The sequence below is a fragment of the Toxorhynchites rutilus genome, chromosome 1, assembly GCF_029784135.1.
Source record: "Toxorhynchites rutilus septentrionalis strain SRP chromosome 1, ASM2978413v1, whole genome shotgun sequence".
Classification (NCBI taxonomy): domain Eukaryota; kingdom Metazoa; phylum Arthropoda; class Insecta; order Diptera; family Culicidae; genus Toxorhynchites; species Toxorhynchites rutilus.
The window spans coordinates 193,967,640-193,995,014 of NC_073744.1; the positions used below are offsets into that span (position 1 = coordinate 193,967,640).

Sequence of the window (27,375 nt, forward strand, 5' to 3'; positions counted from 1 at the left end):
TTGCTACGAAATACAATTTTTTCGTCTCTCCGTAACTCCCTCCTATCGTTATTGGTTAATGCTTCATAAGGACTTGGACTCGCGCAACCATTAACTGAGTCGTTTCTTTCAACTGGTTGGACTTCGATCACAGAATCGTACGTGGAAGGAACATAAAAACACGCTTGATTTTTGTAAGACTATTGGCCATGGTAGAGCGAACGACAAAATCCGCTTTAAGTAGTTCAATTTTAATGGCCGTCAACAGTTCTACAGCCCAACAGGTACTACACAACAATAATCCTTCCGTAAACCAAACAAAAAAAAACCAAAGACCAAAAGCCACGACTAAATTGGATTGACGACAATTGCTAACAAAACGATGACGACGACGAACTCATCGTGCCCCAGCGTTCGGTAGCAAAATTTCTAGGGATTCGGTCGGAGAGCTCACAAAACACATGCGAACCCGGTTGGTAAGGGGCATCGGATGACACCCGGTAATTATGCGTGGGAAACATAATTAGAGAGTGTCAATTTAAGGAGCCCCCCGTATAATCGGGGTGCATAATCGTTTCGACCCCAACGCAATTCGAGGGGAAATTCGGCGAAATGTTGGGTAACAATAAGCCTTGCCTTCGGTAATTGAGTTCATTTGAAACACACACACCCAATTGAAATAATTGGCGTACAAAACGTATGCAATCTCGAAATAAATATGCAACAAATGACTCCGTTTGGCAACCTCAGACGCTGTAATTGTTTTGGATTGTGTATCGGAGATGGAAAATGATTTCTCTCTCGTCTGTTGAATAATGATATTACCGCGGAGTTGTTGATCACGTAAAGTGATACAATACGCGATCCAATGGTTGGGTGAAGCCGAAAGCAATAAGTTCGAGATCGAAGCGCAAGTGATTTGTTACTATACACTCACTTTTAGATTTTTTCATTGTGAAACAATCCTTCGTTTATCATAAAGTTTAAAACAGTTTTTTTAGTATTTTTGTTGATAAATGAACATAAACAAAGATAAAAGAAGGTGCATGACAAACTAAATACCTTTAACAGATACATACATGCAACTACTCTTCCAACGGATGGAGATGTTCCATACCTTGCCAAAGATAAACACAGCCATTGTGACCAAACAAAATTACAATATCATCCTACGGTACCACATCCCTAATTAACTAACCATCGATGTGAGTAACGGGCGGGGACAAAATAATGGATCTCCACTCTGGACCCCGATACCGTGCCAAAATATTACTTTTGCACCTTTGGGAACAACTCTTCGGGGCTTCTGTTGCCACAGCAGCAGCAGCAGCAGCTCCAGCAGCAAATGTTTGGGCTCTGATCATTCATTAGAATAAAACAAACAACTGAACTCGGCTTGGCTTGGCGCAGCCAAAAAATCGCGAATGTGGTCTGCAATCAATACCCTGCTCAGCCGCTGCCAGTGGCGCTCGCGCAGAAGCCGCGGAGACAATTATAATTAAAATTCTTGCGGTTCGTGATTCCTGCCGGAGTTGCACGCAACTCCGAAAGCTTTGCGTATTCCTCCGTCGGGGTCCGTGTACGCAAAAAACCTTTGATGATCGATCGCGAAACCCTATGATCATGATCATCTTATGTTGCGATCGGGATGCGATCTCGTCGTGTGTCTCTCTCGCTATCATTTCTAGAGCATCTTGATTACATGCCATTAGGGAGGGAGATCGCGTAGCGTTCAAGAGCGCGTTTGGGGCTGGAATCGATGCAACGGAGAAAAAAGGTCACTGTTGTCAGGGCTCTGTGCGCATCTGATTTGTGGGGTTTTGCCTTTTCGACGTTTTGGCGGCGGCGCAAAAGTCGCTCTCATCTTCTTCCCTAATTAATAGTCTGCTACACGGGAGGACAGGAACGAAGCGGTAACAAACAAAAAAAACGGCGCTACACGGTTAAGGCAGACGCTAGGAGAGCGATCTCTTCGGTCGGCTGATTGAGGACACAGAGTCAAACGGTTCGAAGGCGCGCGCTCGCGAGCGATTCAAACCGAATGACACCGTCGCGCAGTCACGGTTTTTTCAGCTGTTTTCTGGAGTGAACTCTTCGATTAATGGATGGGAAAGAGTTGAATAATTTACGAGAGTGATTGGGCTTGGGCGAGGGAAGCGCACACTAACGGGATACTTTGGGAAGTCTGCCATCCGAAAGAGATTCTTCGATTCCACGTGCATTTGGGATGGGATAATAATGTCATTTTCAATGGGAAACGGTTCTTCTCGCAAGCGCGGTCGGAAAGTGGCACAGAACGAATCAATTTGTCGAGAGGCTAGAGTGAAAGAGTTGTTTTTGGGCACTTTGGGATGCGAATTTGGGGTCGCTCAGATGCTGGGAGCTATCGACAAAAAACTGGATTTACCCGAACAGAATACAATTTATTCAGACGCCAAAAGGTATAACAGAACAACCACAAAACGATCCCCACTTTCGTATATCACCGAAAATCGTCAAAAAATCATCCACATAATTCACAAGAACTCTGGTGCGATCTATGCAGATGGGATTAAGTCACTGAAAAAAAAGTAAAAAAAAACTTTATAAGCTCAACGGTTTAATGTACTAAAAGCTAGAAAATAATTAGACAAGTAGCAGTTAATAGTTATCACATCCCTTCCTTCATTAATCTAGGGCAATGATGAGACTAAAATAAAATCGTGGGCATATGATGAAACAACTATCTGTGGATAATGGAAATCCGATTAGCCCGATTAGCCAAACCGGTCAAGTTGGACGAAACCGTTTAAAAAAGTAATTGGCTATTTTGTTACAAACATACAAACATACAAACATACAAACATACAAACATACAAACATACAAACATACAAACATACAAACATACAAACATACAAACATACAAACATACAAACATACAAACATACAAACATACAAACATACAAACATACAAACATACAAACATACAAACATACAAACATACAAACATACAAACATACAAACATACAAACATACAAACATACAAACATACAAACATACAAACATACAAACATACAAACATACAAACATACAAACATACAAACATACAAACATACAAACATACAAACATACAAACATACAAACATAGCGAAAGTTCATACCTTATGTATCGGGTGTTCTAAGCGGAAGCTTAAATGAATATTTTTTCTTTGTATAGTATGGGAAGGGCGGGGCTAGTTGGTCATGGAGATAAGTTGGTCAGTGACGATATCTTGGAATATGAGCGTCCAAAAAATTAGCGATCTATGGATGAAAAATTGTGAATTGCTGATACAACAAAATAAGCAGTTTGAAAAAACTTTTTATTAAGTAGGTTGAAAAATACGGACATGTGTGCTCCCGTGGCCGAGTGGTTAGCGTCATAACTAACATGCCGGGTGTTCGGGTTCGATTCCCGTTCTGGTCGGGGGAATTTTTCGTCAAAGAAATTTCCTCCGACTTGATCACTGTGATCACGCGTATTCTAGAGCTTGCCATTCAGAATGCATTCAAGGCGTGTTATTAGGCATAGAAATCTCAACTAAGTACTAATAAAAAATGACGCAAGCAATACTACGCTGAGACGGCGAAGTTCCTCTAGGAACGTTAGTGCCATTGAAGAAGAAGAAAAATTACGGACATGGTTCCGATTCTGCCAAAAATCGTTCATGGTTTGCGCATTATAAAATGTGTTCTAAAACTGGTTAATAACCATGTTAGAGGCGAATGAACTTCCAAGTTTAAAGCCTCTTAAAAACAAAGAAAGAAGAATAACCATGAAAAAATCGGCTCAAACGGTTTAAGTGTTTATGGAAATCGCTTTTAAAATTATTTTTATTGAATTTTCATGAATAAAGAAAGCATATGTTTTACTGCTAAACTCAGTGTATTTGAAACGAGACAACCACCACACTTGCAATATAAGTGTATATTTATATTTTTTGCTGTAAAATTTTCATTAAATATAATAAACGTTAACATTGAATATCAGAACTCACAATAATGCGTTGAGTAATGTAGCATACCTGGAGGCTATTTCTATATACTTTGGAGCGAACGGTACAAATGTCAGCAAAACAAATGCAAGCAAGAATGCAAGCGGTTGTGCGTCGCAGGGATGCCAGGTGATTTTTTTCAAAATTTTTGACATGGTACGAGAAAATGCCTTCACCATGATATCGAAGGAAAGTTCTTCACACAAAAACGGAACTGTGATAACTCTATTTGTTTATTTCAGCTTGGAAATTTTGGATGTAACTCAAACCATATCCATGAAACTAACTGTAGGAAAGGTATGTAACCGGAAAACCTTCGATTTGTGAAGTGGTCGTTTGAAAGATCTAGGTTAATCTTTTGTATAGTAGGGCCAAAATAACAGAAATTCAATGTCACAATCATTCGAATTTTCGAACGCGAATGAACTAATGTCTTCTAGAGACAATATGTATTCCCCTACTGAAATGTCTTCACATATTTCATAATGGGCCTGATTCTGGAATACACTTCACGGTGGAAACTAAATAAACGGCACGCCATTGAACTACGTTTTACGAGTTAGTGAAGTTTCGAGGATAATGATGAGTTTTCAGGCAGAATGAGCACTTTTCAAATAAAAAATCATTAATGAAAATTAACTTCTTCGTATCAAACTGGTATTCAATGTGAGTGGAAAACTTTGTTTTGTTCAAGTGATATAATAATCTCATACAAAAATTTCATCTGAAGATAATTTGATATTATAATGATAAATTTAGTGGGAAACTCATCTAGCATCCAGATGTCGACACCGTACCTTTGTCATCGCGAATACGTTTCATTCCGTTTCCCTCGTGAAGTGTATTCGTAGTGTATTCGAGAATCAGGCCCAATGTCTTCAAAATGTCATCACAAAATCAAATGTCTTCAAACCTGGCATCTCTGGTTCGTCACAAAGTGGAAGAGGTACGAAGTCGCTAGAAAAGATTGTCTGACTAATTTTCAACGATGATAATTTGAAATTTTCATTCATTGGTTTTTTTTTACTTGCTACATGATGTTGGTTAACTGTTTTCGTTTTGATTTAATTAATCTATTAATCTACATATATAAAAATGGAGTGATGTCTGATTCTTATAGACTCGGAAACTACTGAACCGATCGACATGAAAATTGGTATGTAGGGGTTTTTGGGGCCGGGGAAGGTTTTCGTAATATTTTGAGACCCCTCCCCCCTCTCTAAGGGGGGGCTGCCATACAAATGAAACACAAATTTCTGCATTACTCGGAAATTAACCAAGCAAACGAAACCAAAGTTGGCATGTGAAAGTTTTAGGGTGCAATAAATGTTTCTATGATGGTTAGACAGTCCTTCCCCCACTCAAAGGGGGGGCTGCCATACAAATTAAACACAAATTTCTGCATTACTCGAGAATTAATCAAGCAAATGAAACCAAATTTGGCATGTGGAGGTTTTAGGATGCAATAAATGTTTCTATGGTGTTAAGATACTCCTTCCCCCTCTCTTAGAGGGGGCTGCCGTACAAATGAAACACAAATTTTTGCATTACCCGAGAATTAATCAAGCAAATTAAACCAAATTAGGCATATGGAAACTTTAGGGTGCAATGAATGTTTCTATGGTGGTTAGATACCCCTCCCCCCTCTCTTAGGGGTGGCTGCCATACAAATAAAACACAAATTTCTGCATTACTCGAGAATTAATCAAGTAAATGGGCGGGACGAAGTTTGCCGGGTTAGCTAGTTAATTTATAATGAAGGAAACTTCTAATGGAAAAACGCTTATTATTCGCTCAAAAACAACATGCCTATTATTGACCAATTTACCCCGTGTGTGGGGTTAGTTAATCAATTTATTCTGAAATATAAAGACGTTAAATAAAAGAAAAATGTCAAATAATTGGTTCTCTGGTTATTTTTCATTGAAAGGGTAAAAGGTAAGCTTCATTGTGGTACATAACATTCTAACGCAAAGCTTCGTACTACAAAGTAATAACCAAATTTATTCAACAAATAACCAACTAGCCCCGCCCTACTCTATTATTTTTAAACCTCAAATATATTTTTTCGCAGCGCATTAGTAGTAGTGATCGCTTCATACATAGAGGATCGCGTTTGCCCTGTCGAAGTGTTTGAATGACGACGGGTTCAGAAGAAAGGTTTTTGATTTTTTTCTTCCTGAAGTTTGGACAAATTTCGAGTTTGAAGGAAAAGGAAGCTAATTTTCTAAATAAACCCGTGGCCGAGTGGTCAGCGTCTCACATTATCATGCCGGGTGTTCGGGTTCGATTCCCGTTCTGGCCGGGGGGGATTTTTCGTCAAAGAAATTTCCTTCGACTTGCACTGTGGTCACGCGTATTCAAGAGCTTGCCCCTCGGAATACATTCAAGGCGTGTTATTTGGCTTACGAAATCTCAACTAAGTATTAATAAATGACGCTAGTTAATGCATACGTTGAGACGGCAAAAGTTCCACAGGGAACATTAACGCCATTCAAGAAGAAGAAGTCAACCGAAATTACACGTGTTGTATTTTTCTTCGATCAAATGTTGATGGTGTCAACTTGTAAACACAGCTCTCAGAAAATTTCGTGATTTTTTGGCTCTGTTTTGTTTGAGGCGCGTCAAATATTGACGCCAATTCACCGTATTTCTTCGATAAAGTGAAGAAGGCCAGCCAGGCGGTTGTCAATATGAATATAGTTTATGGTCCTTACAAATTCCGGTTCGGTAATTTTAACACGTTGAATCCTGTGTCGGTCCCTAGGGCTCAACATGTTAATATCGAAGATGCAGCACGTTCTGACCTAGACTCTTGTTCTGGACTTAGCAATTTGAAAGACTACCTGTTATTTTCACGCATCTTCAACATTTCGGAAGTGTGTAACAAGCATTAATCTGTGTGACATGTATGCCGGGCGAAGATGAGTTACTCATTCGAATTACGCCAGTTTTTGAACATTTTTCCGGTATACGCCCCAATGAATATCATGAATAAGAATAACTTTGTGCTTGTTGTTACTCGCTATTTTTCCTAGCAATCTTTCATTCATCATCAGATTTCAGAATCCAGAATCAGAGTCATAATCCAGAGCCTCATGGCGGATACAAGCCTCCTAACCCTGGGTCTTATTATGAAAACCAATTATCGTTGAAAAATGACACCGACTGCTCCCATCTGGACCGGTTGGGACCCAAACCACGCATACGCATTCCACTCAGAACCTTCCCGCGGGGGTTTGCAGCAGAGCCCGTTTGCTTGCCGCCAATGTCAGACGATCGAAATTCAAATTCTCGTCACAAAATTACCTCTGCGCGAGTTCACGTTCGGTTCCAGGCAACACAGGGCATAAATTCACAAGAAATTGTGGCTTGTTGCTGCGGGCCATCCGCTTACCGTGACCGATGTGGGCGCGGGCGGGGACTCGAACCCGATGTTCGTGTAACGCGACTGCGAGTGCAGGCTGTAATCGAAATGTAATTGATTTTCTTACACACACTCTCGAGCTCTGCACGCGCCTAATAGCACTATCAAATGAGCAAGAATAACGCTCCAGGATGTTTATGTCTGTGGCGACTCCCCAACGACAGCGCTATTAATATTGCAGCAGCAACAGCAACAGCGGCAGCCATTTCCAGCACAGTTCGGATGCTGTGGGCAGATCTTCGATCTACCCCGGCTATGATTAATAGATGCTTTGCGGGAGATTAATTCGTCGCGCAATTTTTTGGCACTTTGGGTGCTTTTCGAAGCGTGGAGTAACCAAACCACCTCCACCACGCAGTTGCTCGGGTAAGGGTATGGCACCTAAATCGTGTCCGTGGGATTAGTGTAATGCTCGATGAACTCAGCGTCTACACAAATTGTAATTTATTGCCGCTGTAAAACACTGACAGCGCGGGTCGTCATCACCACGAGACGAAATGTCCACACGTGGGGATTGACCAACGATCAGAGGCGTGATCAGAATGCGTGATGTAGACCTTCGACCATCCAACCAACCAACCAAACAACCAACATAAACCCATACTAATTCACTTTGACAGTTGATAGTTGACGGAAACTTCGCGCTGTTTTACTAACACAGGTCGAAATTACAATTAATTCGAGCTCCCGCAACGGACCAGAAGCCGCAACGCGGTGTGCAGCTGGGCATTTCTTGGCCGACAAGCAAAGAACCACCGCAAGGAGTGCGCGAGTCGTTGAACTCATTCTTCGCGATTATTCCCGCTCATTGACCACTTATTAATCAGCAATGTACGATTGAAAATAAGGCTCTTTTTATTATCCCAGCTTCCCTTCTCCTCTCCCCCTCACCGATTCCATTGTATGTTAATTACACAATTTCCCATCCTCCCTCAGTCCGGAGAAGCCCTTCGAAATGGTATGCCGCTGAAACCTCAATTCATTACTATTGCTAATCGCGTTACTCATAATTTTATGTTTGCTGCCGCCCTTCGCCACCGTCCACCGACGGTCCAAACGATCGATGGCAAAACCGAGTGGTGAGAGGGAAACGCAAGCAGTTATGCATTCCGCCGCGCGTTTGTTTTGCGCTGCTGCTCATCTTCACGGGCGCCGCGACCTTCCAACCACGACCGCGGCGGCTTAACCGAGAAGATGGTCACCGCCGATTGCAGTTTTTTAACCAATAAAATGTGACTCGACCGGTTGATCGCTTTGGGTGATCACCAATTGATGACGATCAAGGGGTCAACGATCACATAAATTGACGATTTTCGCCGGCTGAGAAACGAATCATCCGGAGTTCCGTGGCGTGGGGTTAAATCGGAACCAATTTTGTGTGGTTCATATCTTCACATAACACAGAGATCCCACAATAACATATTTGATGTTGATTAGCAGCAAAAAATATTCTGCGGCAATGAGGGAAACCAGATCAGATTAACAAAAACAAAAATACACAAAATACAGAAAATACAGAAAATACAGAACATATAGAAAATGTAGAAAATATAGAACATACGGAGAATACGAACAATTCAGAAATGCAAAAATATAGACAGTACTAAAAACACAGAAAAAAATAAAATAAACAAAATATTGAATACAGGGTACCTTCGATATAACGTACATTTTACTTTCAAAATTGTACGTTATATCGAAGCATGATAAAGAACTCTGAAACGTAGCTTAAATTACTTTATTGTGTTGCTGTTTGAGTAAGGTTGATGAATAAAATCAATAAGAAGACGAAGTCAACTTTTCTCATGATGTTTCCCTCCGTTTTGTTGATTGAAGTTTGATTCATTTAGAATCCGGAATCACAAAACAGTTGTATTTCGGTATTGGTTAAAGTTACAACACAAGCTTTAGTATCAAAATACAGATAATGTATTGTTCTTTCAGAAAAGAAATATTCAAAAAAAAATTTTTTTTGGACTTTGGTAATGTTTACGTTATATCGAGGTGAAATGTACGTTATACGAGGGTACGTTATATCGAAGTTTCCCTGTATACAGAAAAATACAGAAAAAGCAGAAAACACAGACAAACACAGAAGATGCAGAAAATATAGAAAACACAGAAAATACAGAAAAGCCAGAGAATACAGAATATACTGAAAACACAGAAAACACAGAAAATACAAAAAAAAACAGAAAATACAGAAAATACAGAAAATACAGAAAATACAGAAAATACAGAAAATACAGAAAATACAGAAAATACAGAAAACACAGAAAATACGGAAAATACGGAAAATACAGAAAATACAGAAAATACAGAAAATACAGAAAATACAGAAAATACAGTAAATACAGAAAATACAGTAAATACAGAAAATACAGAAAATACTAAAAATACAAAATAAAATACGGAGAATATAAACAATTCAAAAATACAGGAAAAACAGAAAATACTAAAAATACAAAAATAAAATTAAAAAAAGGAAAATACGGAGAATATAAACAATTCAAAAATACGGGAAGAAACAGAAAATACTAAAATGAAATTGAATATACAGAAGACACAGAAAATATTGAGAATACAGAAAATACAGAACATATAGAAAATGTGGAAAATATAGAAGATACGGAGAATATAAACAACTCAGAAATACAAAAAATACTAAAAATAAGATTGAAAATATACAATAGAATATAGAGAATATAGACAATTCGGAAATACAGAAAATACTAAAAATACAAAAAAATGAAAATACAGAAAGTACAGAACATATAGCGTTAGGGATTATGTTAAGCAGTAACTAGCCAATAAGACAAGCTCGCGCCAAAAACGGCACGTCATTAAACAAATAAACTGAATGAACACTTTATCGTAATAAAAGGTGAGCACTTGCAGTGCTCTGCCTCTGTGTTAACTTAGAAAATGAAGAATATATAGAAAGTACGAAGAATATAGACAATTCAAAAATACAGGAAATACAGAAATTACTTGAAAATAATTGAAAATAGAGAAAATATTTAATATACAGAAGACACAGAAAAAAACAGAGAATACAGAAAATACAGAAAACACAGAGAATACAAAAAATACAGAAAAATACAGAAAATAAACAACATATAGAAATTTGAGAAAATAAACAAAACATTGAATATACAGAAAAATACAGAAAATGCTGAAAAACACAGAAAATGCAGAAAACACAGAAAATGCCGAGAATACAGAAAATACAGAAGATACAGAAGACACAGAAGACACAGAAAATATAGAAAATACAAAAAACACAGAAAACAAAGAAAATACAGAAAATACAGAAAGTACAGAACATATAGAAAATCTGGAAAATATTGAAAATACGGAGAATATATACAATTCAGAAATACACTAGATACAGACAATACTAAAACTACAAAGAAAAAATAGAAAATTAAAAAAATATTGAATATACAAAAAAAATAATGAAAATGAGGAAAAAAACAGAAAATGCACACTATACCAAAAATACAGAAAATGCAGAAAATACAGAAAATACAGAAAATACAGAAAATGAAGAAAATACAGAAAATACAAAAAATACATAAAATACAGAAAATACAGAAAATGCAGAAAATACAGAAAATACAAAGAATACAGAAAATACAGAAAATACAGAAAATACAGAAAATACAGAAAATACAGAAAATGCAGAAAATACAGAAAATACAGAAAATACAGAAGATACAGAAGACACAGAAGACACAGAAAATATAGAAAATACAAAAAACACAGAAAACACAGAAAATACAGAAAATACAGAAAATACAGAAAGTACAGAAAGTACAGAACATATAGAAAATCTGGAAAATATTGAAAATACGGAGAATATAGACAATTCAGAAATACACTAGATACAGACAATACTAAAACTACAAAGAAAAAATAGAAAATTAAAAAAAATATTGAATATACAAAAAAATAGTGAAAATGAGGAACAAACAGAAAATGCATAAAGTACCAAAAATACAGAAAATACAGAAAATTCAGAAAATTCAGAAAATTCAGAAAATACACAAAATTCAGAAAATACAGAAAATACACAAAATACAGAAAATACAGAAAATACAGAAAATACAGAAAATACAGAAAATACAGAAAATACAGAAAATACAGAAAATACAGAAAATACAGAAAATACAGAAAATACAGAAAATACAGAAAATTCAGAAAATACAGAAAATACAGAAAATACAGAAAATACATAAAATACAGAAAAAACAGAAAATACAGAAAATGCAGAAAATACAGAAAATACAGAAAATACAGAAAATACAGAAAATACAGAAAATACATAAAATACAGAAAATACAGAAAATACAGAAAATACAGAAAATACAGAAAATACAGAAAATACAGAAAATACAGAAAATACAGAAAATACAGAAAACACAGAAAATACAGAAAATAAAGATAATACAGAAAATTAAGAAAATATACAAAATACATAAAATACAAAAAATACAGAAAATACAGAAAATACAGGAAACACAAAAAACACAGAAAATATAGAAAGAACAGAACATATAGAAAATGTTAAAAATATTGAAAATACGGAGAATATAGGTAATTCAAAAATACAGAAAATACAGACTCTAGAGGCGAATAAACTGAAAAGTTTAAACTCTCTTGAAGCCAAAAAGAAGAAGAGAAAAATACACGCAATACTAAAAATACAAAAAAAAATAGAAAATAAAAAAATATTGAATATACAAAAAAATACTGAAAATGCGAAAAAACAGAACAACACAGAAAATGCAGAAAATGCAGAAAATACAGAAAATACAGAAAATACAAAAATATATTATAAATAAATATTTTCCTAATTCTGCAACTTCAGCGCATATTTTTAATTCAGCTTATTAAGCTTATTAAGCTTATTTAGCTACTCAGGCAAATTTTAAAAAAATAAGAAAGTGAAGAAAATACAGAAAAGAGATAAATTACAGAAATTACAGAAAATACATGAAATACTTTCTGTATTTTTGTATGCACAGTATACAGAGGGCATAGAAAATGAAAAAAATAAGAAATTTTGAAACTTATAAATTCCAAAAGTCAGAAAGTCAAATAGTCAAATTCAGCAAATCAAGCAAACTCAGCAAATTCAGCAAATTTAGCGAAATCAGCTAATTTTTTGAATTATGAATACTTTGCAAATTCAGCGAATTAATCAAATTTTATTGAATCAACGATTTAACGACTTAAGCAAATCATAAAACTCATGAAATTCAACAAATTCATAAAATTCAGAAACTCTGCACTTTCAGGAAACTAAGTAAATTCTGAAAATAAAAAAAAACTCAGAAAATTCAGCGACATTATAAAAACTTGAACAACATCTGTAATTCCAGAAAATTGAGCAAATGAGCAAAATTCAAACAGTCAGAAAGTCATAGAGTCGGAATTCTGAATTAGGAAGTTCGGTAAATCTATCAAACTCTCAAAAATCAGAAACTCTGCACATTCAGAAAATTCAATAAATTTAACAAAATCCGAAAATCTTGTAAATTACTGCATTTTCCAGAAAATTCAACAAATTCAGCAAGTTAAAAAATGATCATTATGATCATTAATTCAGAAAATTCAGCGCATTTTCAACAATTTTAGCAACTTCTGTAATTTCAACAAGAAAACGCATAACTTCGAAAAGTTATGAAATCAGAAAGAACTCAGGAAGTTCAATTTCAAAATTCAGCGAAATTAGAATATTTCCTCCAGAAAATTTCAAAATTTCAAAATTTCAAAATTTTAAAAATTTAAAAATCACAAAATTTAAAAATTTAAAAATTTCAAAATTTCAAAATTTCAAAATTTCAAAATTTCAAAATTTCAAAATTTCAAAATTTCAAAATTTCAAAATTTATGAAAAAGTATGAAGGGAAACATCATGAGAAACGATGGCTTTACCTTCTAGTTGATTTTTTTTCGTCATTGTTTACTAACTCTACCTAAGCAGCATCATTATAGAGTAATATGAGCTGTGTTTCTGAGTTTTTTATTATGCTTCTATAACGTACAATTTTGAAAGTGAAATGTACCTTATATCGAAGTTTCCCTATACTTGCATTTGAGGATGATTTAACTGTATTTACACCATTTCTGAAGAAAAAAAACCTGCAATTTCATCATTAACACTAAATTTATTATTCACTAGCTGACCCGACAAACTTCGTCCTGCCCAAAATTTATTTTTCGTTATCACATCCTCGTTTTCTTACTAAGCGCACGTGCATGGGTCCAATCGCAGAACTGTTCATTGATTGATCTTCTAATCTACCCTTGAAAATTATTTTTTACTATAAAATATCAGTACTTCTACCAAAACTCGACATTATAATATCAGATTATTTTCAGACACAATTCTCGTGCAAGATTTCGAATTTTCCCATTTTCCTTCGAAGTTTTCCGAAAATTTTTGCCATAGAAACGTTTCGAGTCCCCTGAAACCTTCGCATGCCAAATTTGCCTCCATCTGCTTGATTAGTTTTCGAGTTATGCAGAAATTTGTCTTTCATTTGTAAATTTTGTAATGTAATTTCATTTGTTTCATTTGTAATTTGTCACATTCTAAATGAATGTGAATCTATAACTGAAACCTGAATCTGCAGTCGAATCTAAAGTGAGTCCTGAATAAGGATAATTTTAGAGATTCTAAAATTCTCTCTCGAAAGGAATCCTAACCTGAATCCCAATATTGAACATTAAATCTTTAATCTGAATCTAATTTTCAACTCTAATCTGAATCGATAATAAGCATAACTTAACATTGGCACTCAAATATGAATTTTATGTGGTATCTGTGCCCTGAAATCCGATTAAGACTTAGAATCGGGAATGTTAATCTGGCATCTTCATTTAGCAACCGAAATTGGGCTTTGTTTCGCCAGGGCGTCAGTGCTATCCATTGTTTGGTGCCCAAATCATCAGTTGAAATTAACAGAATCGAAAAATGATGTAATATGAATCTATCGATCCATCATTCTTCTACTGATCTTCTAATAGGAGATTCAATGATATTTTTCTCCCAAAGTTTATATAAACATTCGTTTTGTTTCTGTCGATTTGTTATGAAAAAATGCATAGCTGTTAGTTGCTATTTATTTGATTCAAATTTCAAATAGTATCATGTTTCGCTCACATTTTGATTTTAAAACTAACTAGAAAAGCCCAAATTACAAGGTTAGACTCATTATCGAGTGTCACACAAACTTTTTACTTAATAAATTAATGGAATTTTTTCTCGGTGCTTTAGAACTAAGCATAAATTTGTCATAAATACCATCAATACCTTATTGTCTCTAGGAACTAGGAACTAGAATCAACAAAACTCGAAACAAATATAAAGAATCGAACCCCATTGACTGTCAAACTTGTCAAATTTCTACTGAGGCATATGCTGGTGCATTTTTTGTCGATTGTGACACTTTCGGTCACAATTGGAGGTTTCGCAATGGACACGATTCACCCAGACACCACAGTGATTAGCTAATTTAAATGTCTGACCGAGATTTAGAATAAGGGCAGTGTTTAACGTTTCAGATTTTTGAAGAGATATGTTCGAAGATGACAAAGAAAATATATTCATATAGAATTCGCGCGCCAACCGAACGCCTGAAAATTCAAATTGTCAATCTTTTTTGTTCGGAAAACTATGAAATGTTTCTGTAGTCAGGAACAAAGTGCAGAAAGCACCAAACCGGAATGAGTAGCAAAATGCCTAAGCAAAAGCCCGTGTTTGGGAGCTCTACACGCATTGCGATGAATGACGAAATCTACGTCAAGGCCGATTTTCATAAACTCCTCGGACAGGTATATTATGTCACCAAATTAACGTTCCGGAGTATATTAGAAAAAAAATCGTAATTTGCGAGGAAGTTTCTGATCTGGTAGACGATTTGCCGATAGGAAGCATTCAGCGTTCCTTACATCTCTTCAGGAATAATAAACTAAAATAATGAGATATACAAGAAAGCCATTTCTGAAGAAGCAGAAAGGTCGGAACTCTGTCCTGTTGAAAAATTTTCTCATGAAGGCAACACTTCTTAGGCATCCCCGAATTATTGAAAACGTATACAGTTCGGTCTCGATTATATACAGACTCGATTATATGTGATTCGATTAAGTCAACCCTCCTATAACGCGGTGAGTGCGTACCGTGTTATATGGAAACCGCGCTATAAGAAACTCAGAATGAGCACAAATCACATCATTCGTACCGCGTAGTATGGAGACCAATAAGAGATCATAAAAGGAAATGATAAAAAAATAAAACAAAAAGTAGATGGGTCTGAGCCTAGGGGCACGGTCGGAAGTTTGACGTAGGACTCTAATTGTTAAGAACAGTTGTTTTTTTTTAATGTAATTCTTTTCATTGTTCATAAATCTGTTAGTTTAATTCTTTTAAAACTCTAAATAGTAGCCCTGAAAAGTAGCGTTTTCGGTGAAATAATGTTCGTTTGCAGACTCACAATCAAGTCGTATTGGTTCTACTTCTTAATCTATCATAGAAGGCATCGAGTCATTGAGAATTATGAATATGAGTCATGAAGATTAATATTTCATTTCGTTTCAGTTTTGTAATGCGATGTAATGCCGATCTCAATAGGTCCTCGCCTGATAATCGCTGCCATCCTCCTGGTGTTGATATCATTTTTCGCTGTACAATTGCCCATGTTGCCGCAGCCCGAAAGACACTTGCTTATGGTGTCCATCACCCAGTCATATACAGAAGTCATTCCCTAACTGGACTATGTTCAACTGGGCTTATCTATAACAGGGCGTACGTTAACTGAGATGCAAAGCAGTTATGTATCAATAATAGATGTTATCTCCGATTCGAAGTATTGCTATAGCTGTTTTGCCGCCCAGTTAGCGAGTAAAATTCGATAAGTGTATTGATTTTTCGGCCCAATTAACGAACCTCTTTTTTTTTGTTAAATTGTACACTTGTTTAATTATTTCCACTGCTAATGTCTTAGGCGAAAAAATTGCTGGATAAATTTGCTGTCTAATGGTATATATTATAACAAGAAAGATCTGCGTAATATGCATTTGAAAACTCTTAATAAACGTTACATTTTTCGTAGAGTGACCCTCCTAGAAATCAAAGACGTAGTTCTACGTCGAAACTAGACTAAAAATTTTCATTTCAAATTTCAAAACTGCATTCGGGTGTTCTTCTCTGATAAAAACTTTTATGATGCTGAAGTTAAAGAAGTGGCTTCGCATACTCAATCTACATTTCTGTAACCATTTTTAAAGTATACCGTTTTTTTGAAAACAAAACAAAATACGCTTGTGCACATTTGTGAACTCTACAGCAGTTCATGTTGCAAACGTTTATCTTCGAATAAAATACTAGTAGCAGCTGAATACTACTTAAATAATGGAAGAGTGCAAAATTCATTCAAACTCTTGTGATTATCCTTTCTCTTTAACATTTCAGATGAACCCTCTTCCGCTTTTTGCCGCACTGTTTTCTACCGCTCCTCTAACCCAGCTTAATAACCAAACGGGCGCACTTTTTCCATAGATCTGCCTTGAACTCACCGAGTAGTTCGATAGGTTTGGCAATGACAGCTAACTTTGCAGCACATCTTGACTTGCGAATCATATCCTCTAAGCCGGAGCTTGCCTGAAACCGATGTCGTAAACGGCTAAGAAATTATCTTGAATGTTTATATAAACACTAGCTAACCCGGCAAACTTCGTCCCGCCCATTTACTTGATTAATTCTCGAGTAATGCAGAAATTTGTGTTTTATTTGTATGGCAGCCACCCCTAAGAGAGGGGGGAGGGGTATCTAACCACCATAGAAACATTCATTGCACCCTAAAGTTTCCATATGCCTAATTTGGTTTAATTTGCTTGATTAATTCTCGGGTACTGCAAAAAATTGTGTTTCATTTGTACGACAGCCCCCTCTAAGAGAGGGGGAAGGAGTATCTTAACACCATAGAAACATTTATTGCATCCTAAAACCTCCACATGCCAAATTTGGTTTCATTTGCTTGATTAATTCTCGAGTAATGCAGAAATTTGTGTTTCATTTGTATGGCAGCCCCCCCTTTGAGTGGGGGAAGGACTGTCTAACCATCATAGAAACATTTGTTGCACCCTAAAACTCTCGCATGTCAACTTTGGTTTCGTTTGCTTGGTTAATTTCCGAGTAATGCAGAAATTTGTGTTTCATTTGTATGGCAGCCCCCCCTTAGAGAGGGGGAGGGGTCTCAAAATATCACGAAAACCTTCCCCGGCCCCAAAAACCCCTACATACCAATTTTCATGTCGATCGGTTCAGTAGTTTCCGAGTCTATAAGAATCAGACAGACAGACAGACATCACTCCATTTTTATATATATATATATATAGATAGATAGATAGATATTCAGTGAAAATCATACATTGGTTGCACGAAAAGAACATGCCAAACATAAGACGTGGTTGAACGGAAACCGCGTTATCAGAGTACCGCGTTATACTGCCGTAATCTCGCAAAGTGACGCAAGCGCCAAAATTGACATTTTACTTTTTTTGTTATAGATCGATAAAGAATACCAAATACTTTCAAACAACTGCGGAGTTTTACAGAAATGTGAAAAAATGACCTCGTAAAAGCCTAAAAACGGAGTGGTGCAAGCGCCATTTCCACTGTGATGTGGCGCAAGCGCCATTTCCCCTATGGTGTGTCCTAATTTGATTGTGATGCGAAGTAATTTTTTTATCTGATCTGATAGCATAGAATGGATTAGCAGGGACAGCAAACTTCACATAACAATCTCTTCCGTAATAAACGTTTAGCATAATGAAAATCACTTTTCCGAAAAGCTCGTCATGCCAAACATTTATAATAGCAATTTTGTTTCAGAACTACAAATCATGTACTTTGCTCTGTTTATAAGTCTTTAAATTCATAGAATCAAACTCATCTCAAAGGAAAAAATTATCCTTGATCGATCACATATTGAACATAAAAATTGTAACTAATTAGTTTAAACTTATCAATTTCATTGTTGATTACCAGAATTGATGTCTTTCGATGGCAATGATGTCTTCTATCCTCAGGTATCAAGCGATAAAGCTTCTTGATGCTGTTTACTTTCTCACCTGCTCATTTCTCTTTCAGATGGATTGAAGCTGAGTGTTGATTGAAGGGTAAATGTCGGATTTGGTGAAAAGCTGCACTTTTCTAAATCCTCCATCGAAACGTATTTTGTAACAAAACTCAAAACATCCTCGCATAAACTGTATCTGCTTTACATCGGATGATTTTGGACGGCATTATTTTTTTGACGTAGGACTACGTCTTTCATTTCTATACCGGGGTGTAAAATCAAAGTTTCGAAAACGAAAGCGTTACGCCGGAGACCGAGATTTTGAGCGTTAATAGCTCCTAAACAACTGAACGAAATGGTATGATAAACACTTCATTCGAAAGATAAAGTGTCTACGCGTTATATACTTGTTACTTTTTGATCCAAAAACTTGTTTCAATAGTCTTAAAATTGCTTTCAAAACAGGCTATTGAAATCACCAATCGGTATATAAGCGAGCGGCGCTCGGAAATCCACTCAGTTCTAATTGAACAGCGATTGGAGCATGTTGTCGCTGTTGCGGTGAAGCTCTTTATTTATCATGAAAGCGCGGATGAACGGTGTCACCAAGAGCCTGTTTGTGCACCCTAGGCCAGAAGGGAATCTATCAGGAGGAGAGTGATGCCACAAACGGTTCCCTGGGAAGACATCGCTACACACACATACACGCGCGGCTATTAACAGGTGGTTATCGAGTTGGCATTAACCACTGTTGGGCTTCCAGTATCGAGGAAAATGTGAAAATATCTAATCGTTACTGAAAATAATCTGCCAGTTCCTTTGGGAATTTTCAAAATATATTCATGTGAAAGAGTTTAATTGAATGTTTTCTATCCATGTAACACTGTGACCAAATACATTTGGTTTTGTGGTTTTTCAATCAATCGCAATTAACAGGATAGCTTCAGAAGATTATTCTTCCCCATCAGTAGGATATTTCCGTATCCAATATTGTATGCGCCCGCAATCGATTATTGCTCAGTCGCCGAAAGTTCCGAGCTCAGAGAGTTCATTCCCCTCTAGTTTGCCTTCCAAATTGCCATCGTAAACCACATCTTCTCTCGATTCAATCACACACAAAAAGCATACTTAAGCGATATTCTGGTGGTGAGACACATTCATTTTTCGTGAGGACATCGACAAAACAACATCGTTGCCTAACGTGCTGGAGGAGGTGGACGGCGAAGGATCGACACATACACGCGCAGAACTCTTTCCGTTAGGATGCCATTCAGCATCGAGAAAGTTCCGGAAAGATCATTGCATTGCTATTTTCATTGCTGGAAAATAATCTGCCAGTTCCTCTGGGAATTTTCAAAATATATTCATGTGAAAGAGTTTCATTGAATGTTTTCTATCCATGTAACACTGTGACCAAATATGTTTCAATCAAGTGCTATTAACAGGTGGTTATCGAGTTGGCATTAACCACTGCCAGTTTCTTTGGGAATTTTCAAAATATATTCATGTGAAAGAGTTTAATTGAATGTTTTCTATCCATGTAACACTGTGACCAAATACATTTGGTTTTGTGGTTTTTCAATCAATCGCAATCAACAGGATAGCTTCTGAAGATTATTCTTCCCCATCAGTAGGATATTTCCGTATCCAATATTGCATGCATAAAACCTTGTGCCTCCAACGTAACGCTCTCGTTTTCGAAGTTCTCCAAATATTCATTCATTCAGAATGAATTCAGATTCAACTTCATACAAATGATCTCTAAATTAACGATAGTCCTACGTCACCCTTGCGGTTATACCATAGATATAACCTACTTCCTGTTTTTTTTCAATGTTTTCAATTGCATTTTGGATTGGAAAAAAATGGTGCTTTCTATAATTGTTACAATCGGATTCTCAACTATGTTAGCCTGTTCAACGCATGCCACAAAGTCGGGAAATGTGTAGAACTTTTCTCCCTGATGCCTTCTCATGCTCCGCTCAACAGCGGCATTTTGGAGAAAATAATTGGAAACAGATTCTCTCATACTTTTATGGATGAACGCCAATCGGTTGTGGAAACAACGATTAAAATTTGCACTTTCCACAACAAACTGGCGTTGGTAACATAGCGTAAATAAAACGGCATTTTTTCAAAAATCAAGCCGATGGCAAAGTTTTTCCATCAAGTGCACACAATTTGTACAGATCAGATTTTCGTAATGTACGCGTATGCTGATTATACATGCAATTTTACGAAAAGTCCTGTACTGAAAATTCGTCCCTCTGACGCTTGCGTCACTTTGCATGATTACGGCAGTATAGGAGGGCTGTTGCAGTTTCATCACCGCGTTATATGAAAACCGCGTTATAGGAGGGTTAACTGTATATACAATTTTGGACTCAATTATATACAGTTTGGATTTTTTTTTATATTTCAAATATGGCTTATTTCAAGAAGAAATGTAACCTTTCAACATTAAGGTGAAGTTTAAGTGGCTATTACGTGTACAGTGGGGTAAAAATCGTGATTTTTGAAGATTTTGCCTGAATTTTCACCAGGAATTGTTTATATCGATATTGCAGCGAAATTAACAAAGATAAAAGTTGGGCGTCAAAGAGCAAATTGTAGAGTGGTTTGAGAGCTTTAATTTGATTGATAGAAACAATCTAATTTAATATGAAGGGCCTGGCCGGGTAAGGGAGTAAAAAATGCCCCCAAACCAAATCACTAGCTGTATGGCAAATATTGTAAAGGATATTAAATAAGATATTTTGGTGGTTTATTTGAACCCCTATGTGGTTTGACGTAGGATCTATAGTGAAAAACGTACTTTTTCGTTTATTTCACGCCATCCTCAATAGATCCGAGATAAAAATTTGAAAAAATACTGAATGTGCATCTTACCACGGTGTATCAAGAAAAATTATCAAAAAAATATTTCATCAAAAATTTTAGTACTAAAAAAATATTTAAATTCTGAAAAAATTTTTGGGATTTAGAGATTCAGTACTACTCTAATTCATATTTAAATGTGCACTTACGGCTTTTCTAGATTGATAAATATCTTCAAGCTTTTTTTTTCCAAATATCTAATAATACAGTCAACTCTCCCTAACTCGATATCCAAGGAACCATCGAGTTAGGGAGGTATCGAGATACAGAACATTTTTTCATATTTTTTTTTATGCCACAAATTGCATTTACCCTATATGTACTAATGCGCATGTACTATTATAGATTCTTTTCTCAAATTTTAATATAAATTTAAAATACATAGGATGTTTGTTTAGTAGGCCAATTTTATTGTAAAATGGAATTGGAAATGGAAAAGGAACTAGGTTAACAAAGAAAATATTAATTATGTATGTAATTCAAACTAAATTGTAACGATCACGCAGGAACTGTTCAATCGCAAAGAAATGTTCAAATAGTTTCACGGGAACATTTTCAGTTGATTGCAATATTTCGGACATATTCTTTAGGTTCGATTTAACGTTCGAAGGTGTAATTTCAAAACAATCAGCTGAAACTTCCTGAACCTCCTCTAACTCCATAGGACTACTATTTTCAACGTTTTTTTCAGCTTCTTCGACACTTTCCAGTATATCGGTATCAGTCATTAGATCACAGCAAATCACGTTTTGATCCATTTCGCAATATTCATCAAATGACGATGAACAATCGAATGGTACTGCACTGTCGACAGCAGCAAGCTCACGACGCATTAATTCTGCCAGCGGAATATCATCATCATCATTTATGGAAAATCCGGCTTTCCTGAAGCAATTTTGAACAGTCTCAGATTTAACCTTGTTTATCGATTTGACCTTGTTATACCGATATATCTGAAGGGTCCTAGAGTATATTTGAATACAGTATGAGTGCTGAATAACATGAATGTAAAAAGGAAAAAAATACCGTTGTATCCTCCATTTCTAGCAGTCTTCGTTTTACTAATTCATGGCGATAGTACTGTTTCAGGTTCTTGATTATGCCCAAGTCCAGCGGCTGAACTACTGAAGTAGAGTTTGGTGGAAAAAACTGCAAATTTATCGATTTAAGCTTTGGTTGGAGAGATTTTGGGTGCGCTGTACAATTATCAACGAACATGACCACCTTTGAGGAGAAAGAGATATAAGTATGATACATTCCCATTACACATAATTCCCGAATCAATACCTTTCTATTTTTTTTGGAAAATCTTTCGTCAAGTTGCATAATCCATTTCTCAAAAAGAATAGAGGTCATCCAGGCCTTGGTGTTACTCTCGTATATCACTGGTAATGATTTCTTCTTTTTGAAACACCGGGGGTTTTTACTCTTTCCAATGACCAGCAATGGTAGTTTATCGCTTCCGTCCATGTTGGTTGCACACATGGCTGTCAGACGTTGTTTCGAATATTTTCCTCCGTGGCAAGTTTCTGATCGAAATGCAAATGTTTTGTCTGGCAAACATTTGTAGAAAAGTCCTGTTTCGTCTGCATTGTAGATATCACGTGCATCATACTCGGCGATTATACTGGGTAGGGTTTGCGAAATCCAGTTGTCCGTTACACTGAGATCTACACTGGCACTCTCGCCACATAGCTTCCGAAATGTCATCTTTTGCCGTTTTAAAAATTTACTTAGCCATCCAGAACTTCCTTTAAAATTGGGAATTCCCAGTTTCTGGGCAAATTCGCAAGCCTTCTCCCGAAGAATAGAACCTGAGAGAGGTAAATTATTCTCTCTGGCTTGATTGACAAAAATTTCCATTGACCGTTCCAGCTTCTCGTTCCCAACCAACCTTATACGCTTTTTGTCCACATTCAATTTTCCCATCCGATGCCATTTTTCCTTTTGCTTGAATAGTGTTGACACCGTACTTTGTGCAATACTGAAATCTTTTGCAACTTCAGACACCTTTCGCCCATACTTTTCGACCTGCTCGATGATGCTCAAACGTTGCGCTATGGTTAGCGTTTTAATCGTTCGCTTGAAAGGTTTTCCCTGGTTTTCCATACTTGAAAAAAAAATCCTTGATAATACGAACACTTCGTCTTCACTTTCAAGAGCAATTGAAATGACAGCTAGAAACGCACAAAAACAAGTACGCGAAAATCAATCGAGTTAGCGAGGTAAAAATCCATGGAAAAATGAAACAAAGCCCATCGAGTAAGAGAGGCATCGAGTAAGGGAGGTATCGAGTTAGGGAGAGAAGAATGCATGTAAAATCAAAGGTGCCATGAAATTCATCGAGTTAGGGAAAATATCGAGTTACAGAACATCGAGTAAGGGAGAGTTGACTGTAAAAATAAAATTAAAAAAAAATAATACACAGTACAAAAAAATGTTATAGATTTTCTGGCATTTCGAAATTTTTAAAAAAAAATATAACTTTGAGACCACAAATCCGATTTGTTTTTTTATTTTAATCTTTCAATTGAAAACCACGATTACAATAAAATAATCGATTTCAAAAAAATAAAAATAATAATGCAGACGATGAAGAAAATTATTTTTGTGTCACACAATGATCTTAAAAATTCAGGAAAAATTACGCCACATGTAGAAAAAAGACACATACGAACGCATTTAAATAAAAATTTGAGCAGGAGTGGGTCTCAAAGTTATATTTTTTTTTCAAAATTTCGAAATGCCAGAAAATCTATAATTTTTTTTTTTGTACTGTGTATTTTTTTAATTTTAATTTTATTATTAGTACTAAAATTTTTGATTATTTTTTTTTTTTGATAATTTTTCTTGATACACCGAGGTAAGATGTACATTCAGTATTCTTTTCAAATTTTTATCTCGGATCTATTGAGGATGGCGTGAAATAAACGAAAAAGTACGTTTTTCACCAGGTCCTTTTTAAGAGAACATTAATAATAACACATTGAAAATTATTAACTTTTAAGTTTTTCACTTTCAAAATGTTATTAAAATCCTCTAATTTAGTTGTTCCACTACTATATCCAGTACTAAATGTTCTTATCTTTCAAATGAAAGCATCAGAATCGTTTTCTGTAGCGTACTTTTCAATGTAGAGCCAGTTTGAGGCAACAGAGCCCGGAACAAAAAAAAGTTCTATAACTCTGTCTTTGTTGAAATTCGAACATATGCGTAGGAGGATTTTTTTCATCAAATATGATCGTCTATCACCTCCAGAATCTGGATAAATTTATTTTTTTTTTCATGTGATAAAAGTGTTTTCTGACTTTAAGGTGATGAATCAAAAATAAAATTCCTCTTTTATTTTCATAAAACGAAAAATACATGCAAAAAAAACAAATAAAAAAAATTGTTTTGACTCGATTATATACAGTGAAAAGAAATCAAAAACTGTATATAATCGAGTTCGCGCTGTATTATGAAAAAATGCGATTTTTTTATGCATAAAATTTAATTGGAGGCGAAAAAAGAAGATACAGGCATTCGGAATGGGAAGTGAAAATTGAATAAAGTAAATGAAGCAAATCTTTACAAATTACTAGCCCTTCATTCCCAGCAAATTTTAAGAGAATCCGATAAAATGCATAATTTTGGTGAGCAACCCAGCATTTACTAAATATATTTGGAGAACCTTATGACAATAAGAATTTGGCTTTAAACATTGAATCAGAATTAGATAAATAGAAGATTTTGAATATTCAAATTTAAGTCATCCGAAGCTTGCCGAAGATCTATGCCGAGCATTATTTAAAATGCCGCAAGATCTCGCTAGAATTCATTTCATCGAGTCCAGACAGCAAACAACGAAGTACAAACGAGAAACACAACACACCAACAGCCCTGGACTAGAAACCAACGCATCAATGTCGTCTAATGGCAGATTAAAACTCACCTTTACGATTGCTTTCCTGCTCCTGCCAACCCGCTCGGTCCAGTTCTAACGTTTCGCATAACCAGCTGAACGCGACCGTTTAAAAGCTAAGTATCTTTCTTCCTTCGCTTCCACTCTTCTCTCCCACACACCCCACACAAAACACACCTCCGTTCGATGATCCTATTTGGTCGGGGGTTCGGCAGAATCACGTTTTCTGTGCCGTTGTCGTTATGTTTTCACCTCACAATCACAGCTCTGGTATCTCTGTTGGCTGGCTGAGTTGAGCACATAAAAAAAAACGCTTAAAACAAAACACACAATCGCACACTCATCCAATTTGGAGCTGACACCTCCAAGAACTTCGTGCTGGCTGTTAATCTGCTTGTTTTAATCAGCCTCTTCGATTCTGCCAGCCGTCAAAGCGCGACAATGTAGAAAATTCTAACAAACCACAGGACACGGCCTGTCTCCGCCCTGTCGTGGCACTCTGGTACCCCTCCTCAGGGGGTTGGCTTCCCCAACATTAATGGTCTTGCGGCACACACAACAGCTCGCACACGCAAATCGATACACCGTCATCAACCATTTCCCGGTTTAATTCAAGGAAGACGAACATGCACCTTCGACAAATCATGTGGCACACAACCGTTTCTTCCTTTCTTCCGAGTCCTATCTATCATCCACAAACAGCTGCGAATTATGACTGTTGTTGGCTGAGGTCACGCACCGCCCCCGCACAGCGATTGGCAATCATCGATAATTCCTCACTACCAGGTCACATGTCACAATTATTCTACTCTCACTTTGAGGGGAGGGGGGGCTGTTTCGTAAGCCGTGGACGAACACGCAACCACGAACGCGACGACTCTGGCTCTAATGCGTGGGTGCCCTGCGACAAATATGCTGCTGCTGCTGCTGCTCACCACCATTCAACGAACAACACATCCGAGAGCACGACGTCGTATGTATCCTCCAGGTGGTCGGTCAACTTTTCAACATTTGAACCTTGATTTGAAGCACACACTATTATTCTTTGCGCGTCTACCACTAAAAAAAACCCCACTTTTGTCACACAAAGCTTTCACAGTTCTTCCGAAACTCGTGGTAACAGATCGCACAGTTTACACACGCGGACGCGCACACGCACAAGAAAAAAACGCACTCCAACCGAATTAATGAGAGACGGAAACGCGTCCGATCGTTTTGCCGGCGCAACAGCGAATGGAAGCCGCGCGCGCACAAAGCCTCGCGTGATCCCCCGAACGAGGCGGTAATCCAGTTCCCGCGAGTGGAGAGCAGTCGAGTCGAGCAGCGTGAGATCAACTCGGGTCCAGCGCGATCGCTTTTCGCGCAAAGCTTGGCGTAATGGGGAGAGGTCCGCGATCGTGCGATCGTGTGCGAGAGAGCAAGAGAGAGAGAGAACGCACAGAGCGAAAGCTCGCTCCCTTGGATCTCTTTTTCGGGGCTGAGATCGGAGTGAGCTTTGGAAGCTACGGTAGCTTGGGAGAGAATGTGTGGGGTTCAGAATTTGGTGTTAATCGTGTTTGTTTATTCGATTAATGAGTTCGATACGATGGTCCTTAATTATGACCATAGGTGTCACAATTGATTAAATATCATTATCTTTTTATCGTTTTTTGGACAAATTCATCAGCTTGGCTGAGGGCTGCACAACTATGAATAAATGATATATGAACTTTGTCCAGTTTGAAGATCGATCTTTCCCCTTAGGGGAACGAGGGACAAAATGTGATACTAAAGCAATTTCAATCAAATTCGTTGTTTAGTGGTCAAAATCAATACATTATTCGACTACATTATCTTCATTACTAATTTATCTATTTTGCAATTGATTACAAATAATACAACCATTCTTGTTTAAATAGCATTTAAAATACAGCATGTCGATATGACCGTATTTATTTGTGTGAAGCATAATGATTTTCGGCAGAGGCGAAACGCCCCACAACAAAGGAGCAAAATGATTCACAGTAAGAAAACAAATGCATAGTGAAACTATGCACAAATATTGGACAACATTTTTGGGGCAGAGATTGTTAGAATGAAAATGG

The 27,375-nt window shown here is 36.6% G+C and overlaps 1 protein-coding gene across 3 annotated transcripts in view; it reads right to left on the bottom strand.

Moving 5' to 3' along the window:
• The window catches only part of LOC129779248 (cadherin-86C), a 468,683-nt gene extending 442,174 nt beyond the window's left edge, over positions 1 to 26,509 (bottom strand). For all 3 annotated transcript variants that reach the window (XM_055786651.1, XM_055786636.1, XM_055786659.1), the window contains exon 1: positions 25,322 to 26,509. The gene's annotated coding sequence lies outside the window, so the exon portion shown is untranslated. The remainder of the gene's footprint in view (positions 1 to 25,321) is intronic.
• Positions 26,510 to 27,375: the final 866 nt, after the last annotated feature.